The 25,999-nt window shown below is 42.4% G+C and overlaps 1 protein-coding gene across 5 annotated transcripts in view; it reads right to left on the reverse strand.

The window, feature by feature from the left end:
- LOC140135382 (suppressor of cytokine signaling 3-like) overlaps positions 1-25,999 on the reverse strand; it is an 88,123-nt gene that overhangs the window by 20,882 nt on the left and 41,242 nt on the right. For 3 of the 5 annotated variants that reach the window (XM_072156829.1, XM_072156828.1, XM_072156830.1), the window contains one exon: positions 21,271-21,412. The gene's annotated coding sequence lies outside the window, so the exon portion shown is untranslated. Of the gene's footprint in view, positions 1-19,856; positions 20,235-21,270; positions 21,413-25,999 lie in introns of those variants that run through there. The other 2 variants (XM_072156827.1, XM_072156826.1) reach the window with 2 other exon arrangements.

Here is a 25,999-nt window from a genome sequence, read left to right on the forward strand (position 1 = left end):
CTTTCCTTATTTTATTTGAACTTTCGTTACATCTGCACCCGATTATGTCTGGGCTTGATCTTATCAATGTTGCCAGAGGCTTGATAAAAATATTAAACCATAATAAGTATAGGGGGCAACCTTGTCGGGTTCCCCTTTTTAAACTAAATTTATCCTATATGGAATCATTAATGATGATCCTGGCCGTCGGGTCCCTATATACCAACTTGACCCACGATATAAATGTTTCCCGGAAAACAAAATTTTATCATGGGGGCCCATAGGAAGGGCCACTCCTCCCTATCAAATGCCTTAGAAGCGTCTGGATCAATAAGGTTATGGATGATCCCCTGTAACCTTAATGCCAGAGATTTAGCCAGGATCTTCAAGTCTGTATTAAGTAAGGATATGGGTCTATAGGACGCTCTCTCTAGAGGATCTTTGCCCTTTTTTGGTATAAGAACGATTAATGCTTCCGACATTGACTCAGGACGATCACCTTTCAAAATACTCGCATTAAGGACCTCAAGTAGTAGGGGAAGCAAAATTTTACCGTACCTTCTGTATACCCCAAATGGTAATCCGTCGGACCCTGGGCTCGTATTACCCGAGATGGACTTGAGAGTTACTGAAATCCCTTCCAAAGCTAACGGCTGATTCAGCAACTGTTTCTAAATTTGTGACAGTTGAGGGAGGGGGATTTTAGACATATACTGCTCTAGCTCTAAACTATTCACTTTTAATTCTGTTGAGTAAAGTGAGGGAAAAAAAATCCATAAAAGCCCTGCTGATGTCCTGAGGGGGGTCCACAATCTCCCTTCTTTTATTTAAGATTTGATGTATATATTGACTTTCCCTTTGGTTTCGTACTACTGTTGCGAGTAATTTCCCTGGCCTACCTCACTCACAATAATATTTTTGTCCTTGGAAAAAGGTCTTCTGTTGGGCCTTTTCACTAATGTATTTTTCATACTCTGCTCTAGATTTTTGCAATTCTACAAGTTGACTATCTAAAGGGAACTTATTATATTTTTCTTGGGCCATTTCCATTGTACTCTTTAATGATGCCTCTTTTTGACGAAAATCCCTCTTTTTGGCTCGGATTTCCTATCTCATATGTACCTTCAGGGCGTCCCATACAACTCCGATGTGGGTGGACCCAAAGTTGTCCCCCCAAAAGGTAGAGATCTCCTCCTGTGTTTCCTTATCTCTGGTAAGAATAGAAAACCAGTGTGAATTGATTTTTGGAGGTTTTCCTCTGTTCTTGTTTTCTACTTCCAACTCCAGCACCATCAGGGCATGATCCTAATGACTCGCCATTTCATATTTCATTTTTTTCATAAAATGGAAGGTGTTGTCTGAGGAAAAATTAGATCAATTCAGGACATGACCCTGAGAGAGCTGGAGAAACAGGAAAAGGCCTTTCTGTACCCATATTTCACCCGCCACCCGTCTCCCAGCCCAGTTTCTAAGCAGAACTTCGAGTGGGGGGAAGCCGAACATGTCGAACCATCCCCCTTACTACTGCTAAATCTATCAATAGCTGGATAACACACGTATAGTCCCCAGAAACCCATAGAGGGCAATTCCCTTTCTGATCCATAACACTTGAAGGGAGAAGAGGGGAGGGATATAAACAAAGGCTAAGACACATTTCAACCCATTTTATATACCCACCAAAATATGTCTACCCTCAAGATCAATTTTATGTGAGATAATTTAATAATTCAATTGTGTATAAGAACACTGACCCCCCGGGGATAAGTGGAAAACACAGAGTGAAATTCCTTAGTTGCTAAGTTTCTACTAACTCTCATCACTGTATCTTTGGTAAGGTGAGTTTCCAATAAGCATATTTTTGCCAGGAGGTGTCTTTGAATGATGTAAAAAACAATACGCCGTTTAATCCTTTTCCCCAATCCTCTAATGTTCCATGTTATTAGAGATATCATGTTTTATGCTTAAAGGTACTGAGGGGAAAAAAAAGGGGAAATTCCTTTACCACAGGCAGATAACCTTCCCCCCACCCCTGCTCCAAGCCCCAACATGTATACAGTATAACCTGTAATACTCTTCTCCTCTAGCAATCCTGCCAGAACGTTTCTATGTCCCCATCAGTGCCCCAAAGAAACTTTTTATTATATTATACTAATCAACAAGACCCAAGCCAGGCACCTTATATTTCCTTTGATTCTGCCCATTTGAAAACTTCCTGCGGAGAGGAGAAAAAATGTGTAGTCCCCGGATATATCCCCCACAACTTAGTGGGGTAGAGCAATGCATAGGGCAAATCCTTTTCTGCTAGTTTTATTTTATGATCTTTAAATCCTTTCCTTTTATCAAAGTGTCCCTAGAAATATCAGGGTAAGCAGAGATTTTTGAGCCATTGTAGAGGGTTCCCCCCTTTTGTGTAGTTCTCTAAGTACCATATCTATGTCCCTGGCACATAATAATTTTGACAAAATAGGACGTGGGTATGCACTCAGGATGAGTTTGCGGCCAGGGACCCGATGGGCCCGTTCAACCACATAAGTTAGAGAAATACATTGCTTACCCAACACTCAGCCACTTTTGTAGGAACTAACCTGTGTCCATTTGCTCTACCTCCTCTGGGAAAGAGGTAGAGCATCACCTCTCCTGGATCGATCTTCCAGATTTATTATTTTGGCCTGTAACTCTTATTTTTCTACCTCCATTTTAAATATAATTTTTTGTTGTTTATCTTCCACTCCTTCGATTTTAAGTAGTCTTTCCCCCTGGTCCTTAATGTGAGCTCTGATTTTATTTAGGTCCTCCCGAATACCCAGAATATCATTTCTTGCCACCTCAAGCTGATCTTTCCATATTGGTTTTATTGACATCCTGTAAAATGTATTCCCAAATAGCTGGGTTACTTTCCTGCATTTCACCCCCTTCTGTCTTGAGAGGAGAGTATCTTGACCCAGCTTCCACCTCTTTAGCAACTTTTGTGGGTTTCAATGGTGGGGTTTTCAAATATTTGTCTAACTTGTTGGAGTTTTTTTCCTGAGGGGAGCTGACTTGCATGAAATTTTAGCTGGCATACGCGCAATCTAGAGATCCCTTTCACAATCACGGACAGGGGGCAAATCGAACCACAACTCAGGATTATCTACGGGTGACCCCTTTTCCTCTTTCCTTTCACTTGCCTTAATTTTTGTTTCACCCTTACTTATATCCTTTCCTTTCCCCCTTTATCTCCTCTTACCCCTTATAGTAACATTACATTGCGTTGATGTTACATAGCATTGCAATAAGACAAGCAAGCAACAAGTAGCTGTTATACAGAGTAAGGGGGGAAGAGAAGCTTTCAGCAGGCCCAGAAAAAGTCAGAAAAATTGTCCAGACAATAAACTCCTTAGGCCAACCAGGTCGATATTGGCAGATTCAAACAAGTTCATACAAGGGACCAAGGTTATTTTTGGGTACAGTCCCAGGATGAGGCTGTACGCTGTAGCAAGATCCACCATGTGACCATGTGCGCAGAAGAGGAAAAAAAAAAGAAAACATTTTCCATTCGAAAAGGGACCTTGTAACAACCTCTCAAACTGCAGCTGCATATAGGCTAAAGGGATCCTAGGGGACCAGACCCTAATAACTGTACCTTCTTTTATGAGAACTAAGTATAACCACTATCCCAAGTGTGGAGGACAGGCTTAGAAGGACACAAGGCAGGAACTTTCCTTTTACAAGCAGCAATACACTGCCGCACCCGACTAGGTTCTTGAGCCCCTTTATAGCCGTGCAACAGGAGAGAATATAGTTCTTTTTGAGTAGAAAGAAAGGCTGTACAGGCAGGTATAAGCATGAAGATAATGCTCCGGACAGTTCATCACATCGGCCAGCACGGACAAGTCAGTGTTTTCATACACATAGCAATATGGAGTAGCAAAGCATTTTTTACATTACAGAGCACCTCTCTATCCCGTTAACGGTGCTTACATCCAGGCAAATGTAAGCTTGAAAATTATACCCCATACAATTAATCACACTGACCAGCACTGACATTCCCAAGCACAAACACATAGCAGTTTGGGGTAGCAAAGCGTTTTACATTACCAAACACCTCTTTGGTCAACGGTGCTGGTTCCCGTCGCTGTGTATGCCTGTCCTAAGCTGTAGCAGTGCGGGGGGGAGGATGGGGTAGGTTACGCTGTGGAATCGGTCTGTGCGCTTAGCTCCCGTGCGCCTGACTTGCAGTTCCACGTGTCCTGCGACACCATGCAACCTTAGCCCGGAGGTGCCGACAGTGCTCACTCCCCGGCCAAAAGAACCCCCATAGTTGTCAACGGAGAAAACCTTCTAGCCGCGGGAGGACACAAGCTTATTCCTCCACATCGCTCCTAGAGGCTGCAGGGGGCCTGTGAGAGAGCTCCTGCTCATGGCGGCTGGCTTTTCCTCGGCACGACAATCATAAGTTAGTTTTATTGCTTTTGATATTCCTTTGTTACTTATTTATATAGTCCTCACCCGTAAAATACAGATGTATATCCTATATGTTTGGTGCTATAAGAGCTCCAGCAATGTTAATCTAGTACAAATTAGACCACACTTCATTGTAGTAATCTAAATGACCATTTCCAGATTATTTAGATTAGAGCAAATTATGGTGGGCACATCTCTATCTAACATATTTCTGCAACAGGCCTATACTTGACTCAAGAGGTTTAGAAGCTTCAGTTGAATAGACGTATACTTTTATAAACGCCTTATTATTTGTGCAGAGTGTACTGGGAAGACAGGTGACTTTCATTACGTCTACCCACTACAAGACAGCAGTAAAACAGTAATTGCATGCTTCTCCTACAACAGGCTCGTTAAATAGCACTCTACACTAGCGCTCATTCATTGCTTTTGGGAAATGCGTACATTACATCAACTAGGAAGATTTTTTTTACTGGACGTATAAAAGGAACAGTTTATGCCAAAGGGTTAACCTGCTTTTTATATTTACAGCAGTTAGTGAAAGGGTTAAAGGTTTCCATTCATCCTTGCTGTTAGCAGCACTTCTTGCAAGTTGTTAAATAGCGCTTTTTATCTGGAGTTCACAATCAGCAGTAACAGGTTACTAGAGTGCTTCATTTCTGGGAAATGATCAGGAGACTGAGACGGAGAGGGTTGGATGCCCAGGCAGGGGGTTCTGCTGCTGTCACGGCAAATGTGTAAAGGAGAAAGAGAGGCAGTAACAGGACGGATTTCAAAACCACAAGCTAGCTGGTTATTTCAGCGCTGTGCAAAACATTTACACTGCAAACACACTGCTACATAACAAAGATTGACTTTGTGTCATAGACATTGGCCTCATAAGAGGTCTGTTTCATCCAAATGTAAAGGGTGACTTTTTCCTGTAAGATTCCAAGATTGAGAGGGTTAAAGCACAAAATATGTAAGCATCACATTTATTAACCGGAGAATACCCTGTTTTTCCATTGGAGAGGATGTTATGAGAACTGCACAGACCTTTTGCTCTAATGAGCAGAAAACTAACTTTGCAATGTTTAGGAATCATGTTTATTGAGGTCATTGAGAAAAAAAAAAGCTGACTTCCAGAACTGAACCAAGCTAACATTAGTCATTTCCAGTTAGGTAATCTACATAAATTAAACCCGGCAACTGGGAACTAGGGTTATTGCCTCACTTTACCTCTTCTGACCATACATGAGTGATATCTTAATGTAAGGGAATGGCATAGATAAAATTATTGGTCCTGCACAGCAGTATATATTACTATTGGTTTAAAGACACAGGGGGTCATTTACTAAGGGCCCGATTCACGTTTTCCCGACGTGTTACCCGAATATTTCCGATTTGCGCCGATTGTACCTGAATTGCCCGGGATTTTGGCGCACGCGATCTGATTGTGGCGCATCGGTGCCGGCATGCGCGCGATGGAAATCGGGGGGCGTGGCCGAGCGAAAACCCGACGGATTCGGAAATACTGCCGCATTTAAAAAAAAATGTGTCGCGAAAATTTCACTCACCTTCATCCAGGATAGGCCGGTGTATTTCGAGGCATTCCAGCGGACTTCAGCGCAGCAGCGCCACCCGGTGGACAGCGGAGGAACTACCATCATAAATCCCGGCCGGACCCGAAACCAGCGCAGAGAAGGCGCCGCTGGATCGCGAATGGGCCGGGTAAGTAAATCTGCCCCACAGTATCAACTGTAGACCAAAAGCAAGAAAGATGTGTAATTACAACCATAAAAATTCAATAAATCAATATGCTTTATTTTTACAAATACAAACAAAGATAGACAAAGACCAGACAATAACATTTAGAAACACCTAAAAAGTGCCACAAAGTACACTAAAAGAGACCCAGTGTGGTGAATATGATAAATTCACCTCTAAACCTCCCTGATTGCAAATAGTGAATTAGGTGTTTGTTGATCACAAAGATCACCAAACAGCAAGGAAATATCCAATGTTCATACCATCAAATAACACAAAAATGCCCTTTTAACCAAATTAATTGTAATGAATCATCAAAGATGTATTGAACTTGTATGAAAAAGGAGTAAAAAGGTTCATAGGAGAACAAACAAATAATGCAGCCAGCGGCGCTCAGCAATTTCCGTCAGCACCATAGAGATTAATGGAGCAGAACAGTCATGCACGGCCGTCTGCTCCATTAGTCCAAAGGAGGTAGGTAGGACCCCATCGGACCCCTTGTTTTTGTGATCAGAGGAAGTTAGTCCCTATCCCATGAACAGAGGCTAACTTTTGTTCATGGGAAAACCCCTTTAAGAGAATACATATCCATATTTGGATGTTCCACAGGACTATTGGGAGAATGTCATATGGTCAGATGAAACCATAGTAGAACTGTTTGGCAGTGGCTTCAGCGCCACTTTAAAGCAACACTTCATTGGCTGTTTGGAACTGCAGGTAAAATTAGACGGTGTGCACTGAACTGCAGGTCTTCCTGCTAGACCCACCATTCTTCCTGTACAGACAGAGACCCTGGAGAGAAGAAACTATGATGGTCTGAATTTGCCCTCCTTCTTTCAACTGTATTGGTGGCTTCAGGGGACCGATATGATTGAAATATGTGGAAGAACAGGTTGCTATAAGTTACTGCTTAAAATGCCATGTTGGCACTTCATGGTAAATAAGTGGATTTTGGTTGTAGTTTGTGCACTTGGTCTCTAAAAGGTTCGCCATCACAGACTTATGATGTCTAGTACTGGCCTCTCTCATGTTTTTAAGTGGGAGAACTTGCACAATTGGTGGCTGACTAAATACCTTTTCCCTATTGTATATAATGTAAATTTGTACAGAATATACAATAGAATTTGTAGAATGTTATAGAATATATGTAGAATATTTCATGTATACTTTTCTAAGTAGAATAAAGGTAGACCCCAAGCATTTTACTCTCAATTACATAACCTAAAACAGTTTAACATAACCTAAAAGTTTAGTTGTTGAACTTTTTATGTGTCTTTTAATGAGAATTAACATTGTTTGAAGAAAGTATTAAATAAAATTAAAACACGCTAGGAAAAAAAAACATTGTAGGAAAATTAGGGGAAGATTTATCTAGCATGCCGAAATCTTTGCCCCTCTGGTATTGTTGTATGCATCAAGAGGCTCCTGTCTCTTGAGGTATAAGCGGGCCTGGCTGTACAGGGTTTATTTCTATGCCAGAACCTACCTGGCACACAAAAACATGTGCAGCAGGTGTCAGCCCACTCCCAGACGGCTGCACCCCCTTCATGCCCTTCCACACCCTCTTTGCATGGAAATGGCACAAAGGGGGAAATAATCGCAATTGCTGGCGGTCTTTTAAAGACTGGAGAAGATGTATCAATCTGTTTGCCCCAGAAAACTGATATAATCTGCACCTAAAATGCTGGGTGCCACATTTGTTGAAGGTTTTAGACCATTTTTTTGCAGTTTTCTGACTTGTGTGAAAAAGGGGTGTGTCCTCGGTAAGAAGGGAGCATGAAATAGCCAGAAAATTCAATCTGTGCCCCAGAATATTCAATATTGTGGTGCAGAAAACTGGACCAACTAATAGGAGGTGCAAAGTACAACTCTCCAGTCTTATACTGTACCAGATTAATCATCCAGAATCAGACACAATAATTAATCTGGCGCAGCAGAGAACTGTCTAGTTGACTGAACCCTGACTTAAACCAAGTTGAGCATCTCTGGAGAGGCTTGAAAATGGCTGTCCACCAACGTTCACCATCCAACCTGAGGGAACTGGAGAGTAGGAGGAGGGAGAGACAGCAACAGCCTGTGAGCCTGCAGGATGGAGGGGCTCTGTTAATGCCCCCAGAGCCCTCCATTTTCATTAGCATAAATGTAAAAGTTGATTTTAAAAGTAAGTAGGCCATGGATAACAAATATAATCATTGTTAAGCATTTACTCTTGCAGCTTCACATTTCAGTCTTCCTTTGTTAAGCTAAGTTTACACCTGCTTTCGGCGTGTTCCGTTCTCCCGTGCGTTATTGAGTAGCAGAAAATAAAGTGCAGCAGCTTGCACCATTTTTTCCACTTTTAATTAAGGAATTGAAACAGAGTGTAACCTTTCATACATTGAAGTCAATATGGAATGGAAATCCTGTTATCTCTCCTAAATCAGAGATTGTGTAATGCAAAGAAACAGAGCATAGAAAGAAATTATTTCCTCTAGCATCCCAGTCTGATGCTGGAGGGCAGCAATTACCGTATATACTCGACTATAAGCTGAGTTTTTCAGCACAATTTTTGTGCTCACCTTTCTGGTGCCCCCCGCAGCTCCACTTCTTGACCCCTGCCAGATGGTAGGTCCACGTCCGTGCTAGCTGTGCACAGACTATGACGTTGGTAAATGGCTATATACAGGCACTGGCTATATAAAGGGGCTGGCTTTACACAGGGGACTGAATAGCTGGCTATTTACAGGGGGCTGGCTAGCTACATACTGGGGTAAGTCTGTGGCCAATGCATTTTCCACCCTAAGCCTCAAGTCAACTTTTCCCAGTTTTTTGTGGTAAAATTAGGGGCCTCTGCTTATATTTGGGTTGGCTTATACTCAAGTATGTACGGTATAATCTTGATAATTTCCTCCAAATACAATTATTTTGGCTGTAAACTTTATTTTTTAGTAGAGCATTCTGCAAACACACAAATTAGTCCATTCATTGACCTGATAACCCTAAAGCTTCTTTACTGGCAGGTGCGTTTTGACCTCTTATCTGCAAAACATTACCTCTTCTCTGCATAATCACACTATTTTGTGTTCATTTTTCAAAACTTTTAAGTGTTTTTTAATCTTATGACCAGTTCCTCATTTTGACATCACTGCAGAAACTTAACATCCTGTTCTTATCGAAACCCTAATTAACAAATTGTAGGAAGTTTCCTGCTTCCTTTTTTCTGTATGAAGTCTACAGGGAGGTGGGGGAGTTCACAAAGTATATACCAATCATAGTTGATAGGACAGATGTTGATTGGTCATGTTGCTCGTCAGGCTTGTGATAGCTGTGTGCATTCCTGAACTAATTTCTAGACCTTGTCTTCATTCCTATACTGAAAATTGGAGTAAAAAATGTTGCCATATGTATACTTTTAGTTTAGTTTATTCTATATGGAAAAGGTGCACTTCCAAATGTGGAGCCATAAAAACCACCAATACCAAGACTTTATTATATCCTGTAAGTGGTTACTGGTTCTGCTGTATGACATTTCAAGTATAAACATGTCTCTTTTCATGCTGAGGATATAAATGATGTATATGGAGGAAAAAATTAATGACGCTTCTTATGACTGTAAAGTGACACCAGCCTCAGGAAATCTACCATAAGAATCAACCATGATAAACCAGGAGCACTCAGTCAAAGATCCATGCACTGTGAAAGTGGTATTCTTCTTATATTTTGTATTCATGACCTCCTTCCTACTAAAAACAACTGTTAACATTATGCTAATGAGTCTGAGGCTGATGGCTTTTCACTTGTTGCTACACTAAGCAGTACAGTTCTCCCTTCCCTCTGAATTTCCTGTTGCTGCTAGATTACAGGAAAATGGAGGAGGGAGAGAGCAGGGAGTTGGGTGGGATGTGTTCTGCTAATTGTAACAACCAGTGACATCACTGAGGGGCTCTGAAAACACCGACCAGATCCCCTCAGGCTCATTAGCATAATTTTAAAAGTTGATTTTAGAAGGAAGGCAGCCATGGATAACAAATATAAGAAGATTATCATAGTCGCAATCCCTGGATCTATGAGGAAGTGTCTCTGGTTTAAACATGCTTGATTATGATGGAAGATTTTCAATAAAGATTAATTGACAATTGGATTGTGTAGGGGGGAGATAATAGACACTTCCCAAGGATGGATACTTGTTCTTACATTCCATACAGATATTTTTTATTCTAATTTTGAAAAACACTAGTTTGGTGTTCACTGCCTGTAATTTTTTTTACCACATCTATGAGTTTTTGCGTATATAATCCAGAGACTTCCACGGATATGAGATGCCTCCACTGTTTTTCATGGACTTAACTTCCTGTGCTGTTTCCCTGGTCTGAAAAGACCACTCATTAGGGAGTAGATGCCAAATATTCAAGTTGTAAGTCCAACATGATATTGGTCCAGTCTTATAGCAACTTGTAAGCTGGAGATCGATCCACATAGTATAAAAGCAAATGCTAGTTCCTGGTAGGGGGAAATTCTTTTGGAGAAGCAATATAGACAGAGCACACTCTCCTCTGTGTTTCAAATAACAGATAAAACAGGGAAAAATCCACAGCTCCTCTCCTTTGTTACAAAAAGCAGTTCCAATGCATGAAATGTCATTCTCACCTCTCCACCATAGTCGAGAATAGACAACCCTTAAGCGATCCTTCCAACACTGATCCTTCCTGCACGAGGTCCAACCCGGTCCACAAATTCTGTGTTTTTACATGAGGAAATGTATACAACATCGCGTAGATAGCCCAGGTATAGAGATAAAAGGTATGCTATTTAAATACTCACAAACCAATCTTTTAACAACATGCATAAAAAATGTTAAAAAACGCAGAGAAACCTCGCCTAACCTCAGGTTTCGTCTCTCCAGGTGTCTGGAGTTGGCTGAGATATCTTTTTGTTTTTTAACATTTTTTATGCGTGCTGTTAAAAGATTGGTTTGTGAGTATTTGAATAAAATACCTTAATAAAATACACCTGGGCGATTTATGCATGTTGTATACCTTTGCTCATGTAGGACTCCTAGCTGGAGTGTATTTGCATTTGGATGAGTAATTTAAAGGAAAAAGGTGGACCAGATATATATTTCAATTGTAACAGCAACAGATGTACATTGTGTCAGGAACCACTGGACCACCGCGGATGGTGACATAAGCCGACACCTGGGAGTGGAGTCCAAGTGGCGACCGGTTGTCGCCAGAGCCCGCCCAAAGCTGCGGCATGTTTCTAACAGGTCGCTCCACAGGCGCTACTTTGTCAGTGGTTGTGGCCAAGGCAAGGTACAGAATCAGAAGGCAGGCACAGAGTTGTGATCAGGCAGAAGGTCAGGACAGGCAGCACGGAATCAGAGTAGGGGATGTAGCAGAAGGTCAAGGCTGGTAGCGAAGTCAGGAACAGAGCCGAGGTGACAACGGGAAATCACCATAAACACAAAGGACATCATGAGCAAGCTAAGGCACAAGGCACAAAGATCCAACAGGGGGCACAGGGAGAGCCAGGGAACTTATCTGGGAAGGCGGTCGGCCAGCACCAATCATTCGTGCACTGGCCCTTTAAATCTTAGATGGCCGGCACACCCATGCCATGAGGTGTCAGATCTCAGCTTTGATTTTCCAATAGCTGCTTATAAAATAAAGGCTGCATTCACACAAGCGTGTTCTCTAGTCCTGTATTTCCGTGCTGTATATATTTGCATATACATGACGGTTTTCCTCCTCTTGTGCACGTATGTTACCGTATCCGTATAAGATATGGTGTGTTAGCAAGTTATGTTACTGCTTTGCACAACCAGAGTGCAGGCATTACGGGGATTGCCGCTGGAGCTGGGACAGGTGAGTTCAGAAGCTGGGGCACACAGAGGTACACGGCTGCGCCTGTGACCCGGGATATGGGTCGCAGGGGCACACGTGACAGTACCCCTCCCCCCTCCCTTTTTATGGACTGGAGAAACCTTTGCAGAAGAGCACGGTTAAGGATGTTGTTCTCGGGCTCCCATGATCTCTTCTCTGGCCCTAACCCCTTACAGTCAACGAGAAAGTACCGTCTCCCTCTAATCGATTTCTTGTCCAGGACCTCTTTGACTTCATAGACATTGGTGGAATGAGCCACAGGAGCTATTTGCTGGGAGAAACGATTTAAGATGAGGGAGAAGGGAGACATGGAAGGAGGTCGGGATGCGCATGGTGGGAGGGAGACAAAGCTTGTACGCCACGGGGTTGATGCGCTTAAGTACCTCAAATGGGCCCAGAAAACTAAGACCGAGTTTGTAGGTGGGGCTCTTCAGATGGACATACCTGGAGGACAGCCAAACTTTATCCCCAGGAGAGAAGACTGAAGGAGGCCTAAGTTTCCTGTCGACCTGAGTTTTGGTGCGGGCAGATGCCCGAAGAAGAGAATGATGAGTTTGCTCCCAAATGGACTTAAGATCCCGTAACAGTCCCTCTACAGAAGGTACATCAGAAGGAACGGCAAGAGGAAGAGGTGGGCGTGGAAGTCATCCATAGACAATGTAGAAGGGAGAAGAAGGGATTCAGAGTCTAGAGAATTATTAGAAAATTCCGCCCAAGGTAAGTGGGAAGACCGTAGATAGCAGCCCAAAGTCTAGTTGACTGCGGAGGAAAAGTTCAGCTTAACTTGCAGTTGATTGCAGAGAGAACGCCAGAATCTGGAGACAATCTGATCTCCACGGTCCGAGACAATGTGCAGAGGGAGTCCATGTAGCCGGAAGATATGGAGGAAGAAGAGACTGGCCATAAGAGGAGCTTACTGCAGACCTGGCAGCAGTATAAAATGAGACATCTTAGAGAACCTGTCAGTTACCACCCAGATGACGGAATTGCCAGAGGAAGAAGGCAGATCCGTGATAAAGTCCATGGCTATGTGAGTCCACGGGCAACTGGGTATCGGCAACGGCAGAAGCAGACTTTTAGGCTTGAAACGTGTCGACTTGTTACGGGCACAGGAAGCGCAGGAACTCACAAAATCTTGAACGCCCTTGACCAGATCTGGCCACCAGTAGTAACAAGATATGAGAGTGGCAGACTTCTGCACCCCAGGTTGCCCAGCCACATGAGAGCAATGTTGAGTATCCTCTTCCAAAGAGCAGGTTGGACATAAGTTCGCAGATCCACAGGAGCAGCCACAACCAGTCATTATGAAGGAAAAATATGACAAGGAGCCGATTCCTCCCCAATGACATTGGATGCACGAGAGAGAGCATCGGCCTTAACATTCTTCTCTGCTGGATGAAAGTGTATCGTAAAATTGAAATAGCAGAAGAAGAGGGACCAATGAGCCTGTTGAGGATTGATATGCTGGGTGGTCTGGAGGTATAGGAGGATCTTGTGATCCGTGAAGATACAGACTGGATGAAGAGCTTTCTCCAGCAGATAACGCCACTCCTCCAATGCAAGTTTTATGGCTAGAAGCTCCCGATCACCTATGGAGTAGTTCCTCTCCGCAGCAGAAAAAGTCTTTGAGAAGAAACCACAGGTGAGCGTTCGACTATTGGGCCCTTTCTGGGTGAGGACGGCTCCAGCTCCTAGAGAGGAAGCGTCAACCTCAATCAGGCTGTGTGAGAACAGGAGCAGAGGCAAAGGCAGACTTCAATTTAGAAAATGCTTCTTCAGCCCCCAGGGGCCAGAGCTTAGGGTCAGCATTTTTCTTTGTTAATGCCTCAAAAGGTGACACGAGGAAGGAAAAATGTGGTATGTAGTTAGTCGGTAGTAGTTAACAAAGCCTAGGAATCTCTGTATAGCTCATAGTCCAACTGGGCAAGGCCAGTGGAGAACCGCAGACAACTTGGAGGGATGCATCTGTAGACCCTTGTCAGAAATTATATACCTGAGGAAGTGAAGACTCTCCTGGTGGAACTGGCACTTCTGGAGTTTTGCAAGTAGGCGATTGGCCCTTAGACGCCTGAGAACCTGTCGCACGTGGGCCTGATGGGATTACAGGTCAGTAGAGAACACCAGGATATCGTCCAAATAGACCACGACACAGGTATATAACAAGTCTCTGAAAATGTTGTTGACAAATTCTTGAAAGACAGCAGGCGAATTGCAGAGACCAAAGTGCATGACCATACTCAAAGTGCCAATCGCGAGTGTTGAAGGCAGTGTTCCATTCATCCCCTTCACAGATGCGGATGAGATTATATGCCCCCCGAAGGTCCAACTTAGTGAAGACCTTAGCTCCACGGAGGCGGTCAAAGAGTTCCATGATCAAGGGTAATGGGTAGTGGTTCTTCACGGTAACTAATTAAGCCCACGATAGTCTATGCAAGGGAGGAGAGAACCATCTTTCTTGGCCACAAAAAAGAATCCAGCACCGGCAGGAGACAAAGATTTGCGTTTGAACCCTTACTGCAGATTCTCTTTGATATAGGCTGACATAGCCATGGTCTTGGGTACGGACAATGGGTATACCTGACCTCGTGGCGGAGACGTGCCCAGCAGCAACTCTATAGGGCAGTCATAAGGATGGTGTGGTGGCAGAGTCTCTGCTTGCATCTCCGAGAAGATATCAGCAAAGTCTGTATGAGCAGAGGAAAGACCCACCAGAGGCTTGGAGGACACTGAGGCAGACATGGTGAAGAACACCGGGTGAAGAACCTCCCCAGTCTGCCAGTGGAGCACTGGAGCGTGTTGCTGTAACGGGAGACCCAACAGAATGGCAGACTTAGATCGGGGAAGTGCATAAAATGACAGTCTCTCCTTGTGCATAGCCCCAACATGCAGGGACAGAATCTCTGTGCGGTAATAAACTGGATCGCTAAGGACCTGTCCACTGACGGAGGAGATAGCTAGCGGCTTCTCTAGCCGAACCATAGGATGGTGATACTAGGAGACCAAGGCAGCATCCACGAAATTTCCTGCGGAACCAGAATCCAAGAAGGCTGTGGCTTGAAACTGAGTACCTGTTCTGAAGCTGAGTAAAACAGGCATGTTCAATCGTGGTGAGGCTTTGCTCTCATCTAGGGGTGCTCCTCCCAAGAGCCCTTGGTGTGTGAGTTTCCTGGACACTTGAGGATGGACTGGACAAGACTCAAGAAAGTGTTCCCAGCTGGCACAACAGATTCTCCCGCATAGTCACCGACACAGGAGTCCTCTTGACACAGATACAGCAAGGTGGTCTCAGCAGAAGATGCCCGAGCTGGTTCCTCAAAGACAGATCGGAACTCAGCGAAGAAGGTGGTGACATTAGCCATGACCGGGTCTTTCCTGTCCAAGTGGGGGGTTGCCCATGCCAGGGCCTTGCCAGAGAGAATGCTAATGACAAAAGCCTCTTTAGACCGTTCCGTGACAAACTGCATAGACATGAGTTCCATGTGCAGGGAGCACTGCGTGATAAAGCCCCTGCATAACTTGGGATCCCCATCATATTTGGACGGCATGGAGAGTTTTTGCTTGGGTTCCGCGGAAGGCAGACAAACCGGAGTAGCAGAAGAAACCACAGGAGATTGACGCTGGTGCTGAGTAGCCAATACTTGCTGCATCACGGCGGCAACTTGTCCGAGTTGCTGACCTTGCGCGGCAATTTGCCAGGACTGCTGGACCACTATGGTGGTAAGATCGACCTGAACAGGTAGCGGGACCTCGGTGGGATTCATGGTCGGATCTTACTGTCATGATCAGAGGTAGTGGATCCTTTGTACCACCGCGGGCGATGGCATAAGCCGACACCTGGGATCGGAGTCTAAGTGGTACCCAGTTTTAACCAGAGCCTGTCGCAAAGCAGGTTGGACTTGTTGCGGCGTGGTACCACCAGGTCGTTCCACAGGCGCAACTTTGCCCGCAGTGGCGGCCAAGGCGTAGTGCAGAATCGTGAGGGAAACTCATGGTCAGGGACAGGCAGGAGGTCAAGACAGGCAGCACAGGTTCAGAGTTGGGGACGTAGCAATAGGTCAGGACAGGCAGCAGGAAATCGGAGTCAGGAACGGAATCGAGGTCACAATGGGAAATCTGAATCAACGCAGAAGGCAGGGAACATAGAAAGGGTCTGGAATTTATTAGGGCAGGCAGCTGGCCAGCGTTAATTAGCTGCCGGAACTGGGACAGGTGAGTTCAGAAGCTGGGGCACACGGAGGTTCACAGATGCACCTGCGACCTGGGATATGGGTTTTGTGTGAATGCAGCTTAAAACTAAACTGTGATTGGTTTCCATAGACAACTAAAATAGTTTTACCATAGACACTTCTGGTAAATCTCCCCCACTATCATTTAATACTCAGGGACAAAAGTGTTTTGGTCCTGTGATGCATTGGAGAGCCTGTGGAAGGAGGCGGAAGATTTAATGGATCATGATCCTAAGGCTGATTTGTTGAGCTGTATGGATGGACAGCAGGGGACCCAAAAAGAACGTTTGGCGGTGGCAAAATTTCTCTACCAGGACAGGAAAAGCATAGCTAGGCACTGGTTGGATGCGGTACCCCCAGGGTTGGGAGAGGTGGTAACTATGACTAATAGAACTATATGGATGGAGATGAAAGTCTGCCAGAAAAAGGGAAATATAAAAAAAAATTGAGACACAGTGGTCTGAATGGGTGGAGTTTCCAGGGTTGGCAACTAAGGAACTTCAGAGAGGTTGGTCCATGCTGAAACTGGGGCGTTAGGGTTGTAAGGGGTATACTATTATGTGTAAACTCTTTACAGACATCCCTGGATGATCACTTCAAAGAGCTAAATTTTCAAGGCAAATATTTGCTCAATATGCAAAGAGTTAATCACTAGCCTCCTTATCTGTCTGAATATCTTACAAACTTCTTTCAGATACTTTGCTCATTGCAGGAGAATGAAGCAGAGAAAAGCACAGAGAAGCTGTTTTACTGATGTTTTCTTAAAGTTTAATATCACCTGCTCTATTAATTTCTGAAATAAAAATCAATTATCTTCAATGGTTTAGTTACACTTTAAGAGGTGACCAAAAATGTATTTTTCTTATCTATTCATGCATATCTATACTTATACATTACATAAAATCTTTGGCCCCTTAAAGGGGTATTCCAGGAATCAGCATAATTCATATACAAGTGGGCACTCAAAATATAAGCTAATGTGTAATTAGTTGTTATTTAACATTTTGCTCCCCTTAGCAGAAAATGCTGGTGACATAGACTGTTATGAAGAATTAAAATGCTACCGGCCCTTTAATCAGTCCGTTAATTTCCTCCACGCGGTCCGTCGCAGAAAAGAAGATGGACGCTGGTCACATGTCCACATCACATGTCCTGTACCTGCCTGGGCTGGGTCATGTGATCACCACTATGTTTGGCTGTAGTCAGTTGGTTGCAATGCATCCAGTATGGTCAGTGTTGTGGTGATGGCAGTTACACATCATTACTATGGTAACAGAGCAAGAAAACCTGTTACATCATCACTGTTAGCAGAGCATAAGTGGTAGGAGGAGTTACTGAGAACTAAAGGATCATGGAACTTGTAGTTTCCAGTGGTGGCCATCTTAGTGATAACTCCACCTACTTTAGAGAGGCCATAAATTTTGTAAATCATAAAATCATATTATTTTAGCTCCGTTTTGTGACTAATGACATTGAGTATTGTTGTATTCATTTATTTATATCATCAAGGGTTTTTGTGTCAGACGTTCATATTCCCGGAATACCCCTTTAAATATCAGTGCAATAGGGTGCCCACTCTTTAAAATGGATTTTCCTTAAATGCGACAGATGGTAACTATGTGTGCATGCATTCTTATAGTCAATAGGAGATCTTAGTTGTGCCTAAAACATTATACAGGCAGTCCCCGGGTTACATACAAGATAGGGTCTATAGGTTTGTTCTTAAGTTGAGTTTGTATGTAAGTCGGAACTTTTTTGGTCTCTGTGACAATTGGATTTTAAAAATGTTGGGTTGTCATAAGAATCAATATTAACAATAAAGCTTCATTACAGATATATTTGATAACTGTTATAGCTGTTTATTGTAGCCTAGGACTAAAGTACAATAAATTACCAATATCCAGAGGGCCGTTTGTAACTAGGGGTCGTATGTAAGTCGAGTGTTCTTAAGTAGGGGACCGCCTGTATTTCATGACATATTAATCAGACATCATGTCAAAACAGTTAGGACACCACCAGTCTGGAAGCTTGGACCACACTTATTACAGCAAACCAGACCTCCTTATTCTTGGGGTGCAGCACAGTCTCCATTTGGAAAGCCTATGCTATTCTGACTTTAGAGACTTTTATGCTTGTTTTCTAACCCTTTAACATATAACCTGTGTCTTGTTAGTGAAGTCGTTGTTTAGGTTCCCAGTGATTAACTTTATGAACAATAGCTACAGGACCTAGGTGATGACAGTCCATTAATCCCCATGGACTCATCGTGACTCTATGGAGAATATTTCAATATTATCTACTGTTATGTGTATACAGTCACATTTTCCATTTTATTGTCATCGACTCCTTGTATACGTCATGGTATTTATATATTGTAGAAAGGAAAGTGTGGGAAGTCTCTGGGGACATAGATACAATGTGTGGAATACAGTCCAGCATCTATTTTAAGCCTTCAGTAAGTATTTTGCAGGATGGTGTGTGATCCTCAGTACTCATTTCCAAAGTTTCCATTCATCTTATTCGAGCAAAGGAGAATTACCGCCTGGTGCCATGCTGCACCAATGCCAGGCTACCTTGTCTAGTTCATAAGGGACGTACTAAATTATAACACTGCAAATTGCATATACAGCAGCTATACACATTAACAACATTTATCCCATGCCTTCTAAATGATACTACATTGTAATGTCACAATCATATTGTATAGTAAAAAAGGCTAGAAGGAACATTTTAGACATGGAGCTGATAGATTGTTATCTCTTTGACCAAGGAGAGATGAACAGTTCCAAATACATACATGCTGAACAGTTATTAGTTATTGTTTGTAATCAAATATTATGTATCTATCAGTATGAAGTGCAGGCGCAGCTGTGCTGAGTATGTTAATGTAGGAGAGAAGAGTTTGTATTGTCACACAGCTCATTGTGGATTACAATAATATGTGAACTTTTATTGCCCGAAGTTCTACTTTGCTACATGTATAGATTGCAAGCTTCTGTGGAACAGCAAACCATGATTACTATACTTTGGTGACAGAAGCACTACTTTGCTAAATGCAATTTTTTTTGTATTATCTGTGAAACTTAATGTATTGTTCATCCACTATGTAATTCATTTGCAAACGTAAGAGACTAAGTGCAATTGATTTCTGATTTGATTATGTTGCTGTGTTTTAATTACGGTAAAATGCTGTAATGTATTCAGTTTATATAATGCCTCGGAGTAGCAGATCCCAGTGATAGAAGAACATGCAGCAAGCGTGAATCAATATCATTCTCCACAACTTAATATTCATGAATAATATTATAAATATTTATGCCCTGGTACGGTGTTTGTTACTGGAATTTACCAGAATGCGGGATATTATGAGTGTCATTTAGCAGAAATAGCAAGAATAACATTAGCATATTTACATAATTATCATACAAACAGGTCAGCTGACAACCCTTAGACCCTATTCACACAAGCAATTGCTGCCTAATACAAAACTTTTGAGAATATATCTGGAGATACAAGGTTTACTATCGTTTGGACAAACTACAGGGGGGAAGTAAAGGGATTACGGGTAGCAGAATAGGAGAATAATGGAAAAGCATCTTACCTTGTTGCATAGGGTCCCCTCTATGGTGCTTGTATACAACTTGCACAGACTATCTGGAACATCAGTAAAGTGATGCATGGTGGTAACTAGTAGTCTAATACATAGTTATGCACTGCCAAAAGCATGGAGAGGAGGACAGGTTCTTAGGGTTTTAATGAAGGTGAATGCAAATATTAATCCATAAATAATGCTGGAGGGGGCATGTGCTTGTCTGCAAAAGTCTCCTTGGTTCTGCATTCTTCATGCAATTTTCCCATTGGAGTCAGACTCCACTTCACCACACTCAAAGCTTTACTTTTTGAAGGGGAGGGGGTTGTTTTTTAATGGTGTGTGTGTTTTTTCCCCTCAGTTGCAGGCATGCTATTTGTCAGAGTAAGGTTTGGGTTGTGTTTGCTTGGCTAATGCCTTGCTGAGTCCCTCCTCTCCAAGTCCCCACTCAGCCCTCCCTCCCTGAGTATTCCTGGAAGTGCTGAGGGTGATGTTGGTAAAGGGGTGGACTTGTAATGCTCTATCTCTTTTTTATTCTCTTTCCCTGCAGTGCAAATGTCATTACAAACAGAAGCTGAAATGATAACAGGAAGTCACCCCCTACCACGAGGCTTTTTTCTTCTTCAATATATCTTTCCTAATAATCTTATTAACACCATAATTATTGGAACTGGGTGATATACAGCAAACAACTGGGAAAGCGAGCGGTATTACAGGAGCTGGAACATAATAAACAATACACGCTCCATTCCCGAAATAAAGGATTCTAGCTACTGGCAAGCCCCCTGGTTATAAATAGGAAGACAAAAGATAGTATGTGTGTAGTATGAATTAACCCCTTCAATTCACTCCGTGCACAATGGACAGCACTCATGGAGTTAAAGGAGCAGTAACACCTATGCTGTCAGCTAGAAATGAATCTTACATAAAGCATTATTCTATAACTCACACATATGGCTGTGAATATTTCCAGGGGATCTTGGCACTGGAAATAAAATAGAGGATTTGTTTGCATTTCCTATCACGCATCCCATTGAGGAACACTATATTTAGCCCCTAGCATGAATTGGTTGATATAACAGACTGCACAGCAAGGCGAGATTTTTGGGTACTGTCCCTTTAAGAAAAGTTAGTGGATATTATTAAATTCATAAGCTAACCCCAAAGCTCCTGTGGCTTTCTGACAATTTTGGCACATATGGAATTTTCTTTCATTTTTTTTTCTCACCACTGGATACATTGCTTTTTTTTAACCCCTTATGATCCTTTTTTCATTCATCGATTTTAACATCCTGATGGCCTCAAAATTTGTCAGTGGGTGATGTCACGTTGTGAATGAAATGTACTCAGGCATAACACAGCTGTGCTAATAATTGACAGATTGCAATACAGTTCCCAGGATACTCTAAAAAAAAAATCAATTTACCGTATGTTACTAATGTGCATCTACTTCTGCTTTCGTCAAACAAGCCCTGCTTCTGTGTACAGGCTTTTCAAGGCTCATTTCAAACCGTGAAATCAAACTTGCAACAGTTCAAGAGCGTGTATAGATGGCCATATGACCACAGCTGTAAAGAGAAAGAAATTGGCACAGTTATTTGCACGCCCTTAATGTCAAGTCCCCCCCCCCCCACACACCCGTGTGAATTTAAATTTTTGTACACTTTGTACACTTAAATTTTACCTTTATGCTATATTAATAAATAGGATTGGTAATCACATATAGAACAATTCCTGGTATATAAGGGGTCCTGTGATGTTAGGATCTGGTAGGATCTGCCCTTTTTACCTTCTTATTTCATGGTTTTTACAAAAAAAAGGTCATAGTTGTTTCAGGTGTCATAGGTGTTAATGGAGCCTGGAGCTCCTCAGTCTCTTCTGCATAATTTTAAAAGCCTTTTTTTTTTAAAAAAAAACAAGTGAATAGGAAGCTTAAAGAAGAGCAGAGCCAGAGGGGGCACACAGAGTTTCAGATTAATGGAACCCTCAGTGACTGTAATCTCTTGCTGAATATGGCAGCAAGGCATGGGTCAGTGCCACCATAACATAAATGATGCATAAGAACATTTATATTTACTTCAGTGAACACCCATTGTACGGTTTGGATATCATGTTATATGATGAATGTTATATCAATTGAGAAATTTTTACAGTGCCCTTGATATCCGCTTCTGTCGCAGACAGATACTATAGCATTCTACTATGCAGAGTCCTGCTGCTGTATTACCAGGGGTATATAGATTGGTACTCAGACCCTGGTAACAAAAGGAATATATATTCCGACTTGACTGGACCTTGTGAAAAAAACATGCAACTCCAACCCATGCATGAGCGGTGCATAATAGATTACTAACACTGTACTTCATGCATAAAGGAAAGTCCAAGCAGCACAAACCTTGTCTGAAAAAATGGGTGCGGGCATCCCAGGACTTGACCACAAGTCCTCTAGTTAAAGCATGAAGAAAACGGGCAGCACGTCAATGTGGATAAAAAATGTCAAAAGTGACTTTATTCCATGGTGAGTAACAGTAACAGCAACGTTTTGGCCTTGTAAGAGCCTTTCAAGCCTTTTTTATTTCATAAGAAATAAATGTGGCAAAATGTAAAAATGTAATGGGAAATTCTAATTGATTAGATGGGCAAAATGTATAAAAAGAACAGTTAACCTCTCAATGACACATGATGGATCATGGGATCGTTAAGGAGTATGGAGTGGACTATAGTACCAGAGATATGGGCAGTAAAAGAAAAATTACAAACAAGACAAAAACAATAGTCAGCTCACCAACATGGTGTCTTCATTAATCAAAGTCCACTTGGTTAGTCAAGGGTCCGTGTAGAGGAAGCAGAAGAGAAATTTACTGTATCAGAAATGGCTGATCACAGTCATTGAGAGCTTCTAGAGATAGCTCAAAACGCATAGGTACATCTGCCCCCCCACCCACCAATGGATGTGCATCCTGTTTTTAAACATGTCTGAATAAAGGGAAGTTTTTAATCTGCTAACTGGAGGACTTCCTGTGAATTAAAGATAAAGGTTGGAAGTGGAGTTTTATCTGAAGCTTAAGGATATAGGAAAAAATAGTTCATCCAAATTAACAGGCTGTTGTCGCATTTTTGTCAATGATTTATTTAGTCTTAGTACACACTGCGTCTGCCCGGCAGGGAGATCTCTCCTTGCTGGGCAGTTAAACCCCATTAACAGCTACGATCTAGCACTATAGCGGCAGCTAAGGAGAGAGACTGAGGAAACAGTCACTCACTCAGCCCTCACAACACGATTGCAAGATGCCGGGCATTTTCCATGGCAGCTGGAGGTCGAAGACGAAGACTTCCGTTTTGCGCTGAATTGCCCCGTTTTTTGGTGCACGCAATTGGATTGTGGCGCATCGTCGCCGGCTTGCATGCGACAGAAATCGGGGGGGGGGGGGGGGCCTGACGTCGGACAACCCGGTGGATTCGGACAAACTGCGGTATTTAAAAAAAAAATTGTGTCACAAGATCAAGCACTTACATGCACCAGGAAGAAGAAGGTGAACTCTGGCGGATCTCAGCGGGGAAGCAACACATGAAGGAAATTGGACGCACGGCCTTAGTGAATCGCAGCAGACCCGAATCCTCGCCGGACAACGCACCGCGGGGATCGCGACAGGACCAGGTAAGTAAATCTGTCCCTTTATATTGCAACACGGAAGTACTGCAATGTATTGTATCAGGGCTTAAGATATCCCTAGTTTAATTCCCCTAGTGGGGACTTAATAATAAGTTAATAAGTTAAATAAAGTTTTTTAACAAAAATAAACAGCCCAAAAAAAAAAAAATAAATAAACAGCCCAAATATCAGCCATTTCCCTATATATAATTATATGATGTTAAAAAAAATTAAATATCTCCCCACACAAAATTGGTACTGTCGCATCCGTAGAAACCTTGGCCAAACAGATATTACATTATTATACTCGTATTCTAAAGGGTATAAAGAATTCAATAAAAACTAATTAAAAATAGCAATTTTAGTGCTTCTTACTTGCCAAAAATATATAATAAAAAGCAATCCAAAAGTCAGATGTACCCTATAACAGTACCAATCTAACCGTTAACTTTTCCTGCAATAAACAAAACCTAATAATCCTCTTTTAATTATGGAATAAAAGCATTATAGCTCTCAGAACATGACAGCGAGTAGGAAAATGTGGTTTCCTTAAAAAGTTTTTATTTTCTTAATTAGTAAAACATAAGAAATAAGAAAACCTGTACATGTTTGGTGTCTCCTTAATCATACAAACTCTATAATCACGTCTCAAGCATGTAGATCAGTGTAAATAACATTTATAATGTTAAAAGGCTGATTGAAGTGTGGGGAAGAGATTTACTAAGCAAAATGATGATCTAGAGTCCTGGTGTAATTTGCTGTAACTTTTTATACTATTTGTACAATTTTGTAACTTGTATGAATGGCCTTGCAGGAGAGGCAATGACTTATTGTAAGGTCCTGACCCTATGAACTAAAAATGCAACATTTTGAAGCAAATTCTAGTGTCTCGGGTTGCTGGCGTACTCGTGTGACTCGTGTAACAGCTGCAGCCTCACTTACCTCTCCGCACTCCAGAGGCGACTCCTGCGGCTTGGCGCACGCTTCATTGCCTCCTAGGGCGTGCGTGTGCCAGCTATGTAAGATTTAAAAAAAAAAAGAAAGGGACAGTGGACCGCTAATTGGCCCTGGCCAGCCGCTGATATGAACTGCAATCCTACCTGCCAATTCTGTACCATTGACCACCACCACAAGCAAGGTCGCACCCGTGGAGCTTTGTGGCGGGCTCTGGTGAAAATCGGGTGCCATTTAGACTACGCTCCCAAGTGTCGGCTTAAGTTATCGCTTGTGGTGGTACTGTGGGTCCACTACCTTGTGATATTGACAACATATACAATCAGTAGAAAAGCAGAAAAATAATGAAACAGATTTATAGAATTTTAGCACAATTTATCACTATAAAAAATCTGCTGAATTTTAAGACCATCGAGTCTAATTATTATACATTAACATTTATTATGCCTCTATGTCCTGTTTTCTGTTATGTCTTGCTGTCCCAGGCAGCAGAAGTTATGTTCCTGGCTGTATCCTCCACATGCAAAGTTGAATGCAATGGTGAAGCAGAGAGGTGTCAGTAACCCCACTGAGCCTCTGTCACTGTGGTAGAGGAAGTGTTGAAGATATGATTCCTGCCATTCTTGGAGCCGCACATGAAGAAGCTCTCCTCTTCTGAAGACAGAACAGGAGAGGACTGCTGTGGGGAAATAGGGATGATACAGGAAAGGGGGTATAAAACAGTGGGGGCTGCAGAAAGGGGCATTGTAAGTGGAATAGTGGCTAGAGGGAAAGGGCATTATAAGAAAGAAGCAAGAGAAAGGGGCAATTTAATGGGAACCAACAGAAAAGGGGGAATTATACAGTGTAGCGGGTACAGGAAGGGGCATTATACATGACTATACTGTCATGTGGGGGTCACATTATAGGAACATTATATAGTTTGGGGCAGTAAGAAGGATATTACACATTTTGTGCAAACTTGGGGTTAAGGATGTGGTTAGTGAATTGCAAATTTTGAGGGGTCTAATCTTTTGTCTCTCTTTTACCATTCTTAAAAGATGGGAGCTATGCCCTAAGTGTTAGGTGCACCTGTCTACTGAAAGTTGCATATCCTAAAATTTGCCTGAATAATAGGAGAGACAGCCTGGAATGTTCAGCCCTGTAGCTCCTAATATATAAGTGTACATTTTATTGTGCGTATGTTCTGTATTACATTTATTCATAAGTTCCCTCGACATTCCTGGCACTGATAAGGTTAATGATACTACTTCCAGCACTTATGGCTCCCTAATGAGTGTTATTCCTGTGACTGCTGGCACTTTCAGGATTCCTGGCAGAGTAAGAAATGAGATTTGTAGATATGATGTATGTATAACTATTACTGGGATGTCCTGATCCCCCCTCCCACTCACCACACCCCATGTATTCAGCTAATTCACCCACAATACATCTTTGCTGAGGATTTGTGAATATTGTACATGACATTACATGTTGTTTTAAGTACATGATTATCTATGGATCACTCTTTACTGTGGTTAATATCCTCTTTTAACATTTCTTATATAAA

The sequence above is a fragment of the Engystomops pustulosus genome, chromosome 6 (assembly GCF_040894005.1).
Source record: "Engystomops pustulosus chromosome 6, aEngPut4.maternal, whole genome shotgun sequence".
NCBI classification, from domain to species: Eukaryota; Metazoa; Chordata; class Amphibia; order Anura; family Leptodactylidae; genus Engystomops; species Engystomops pustulosus.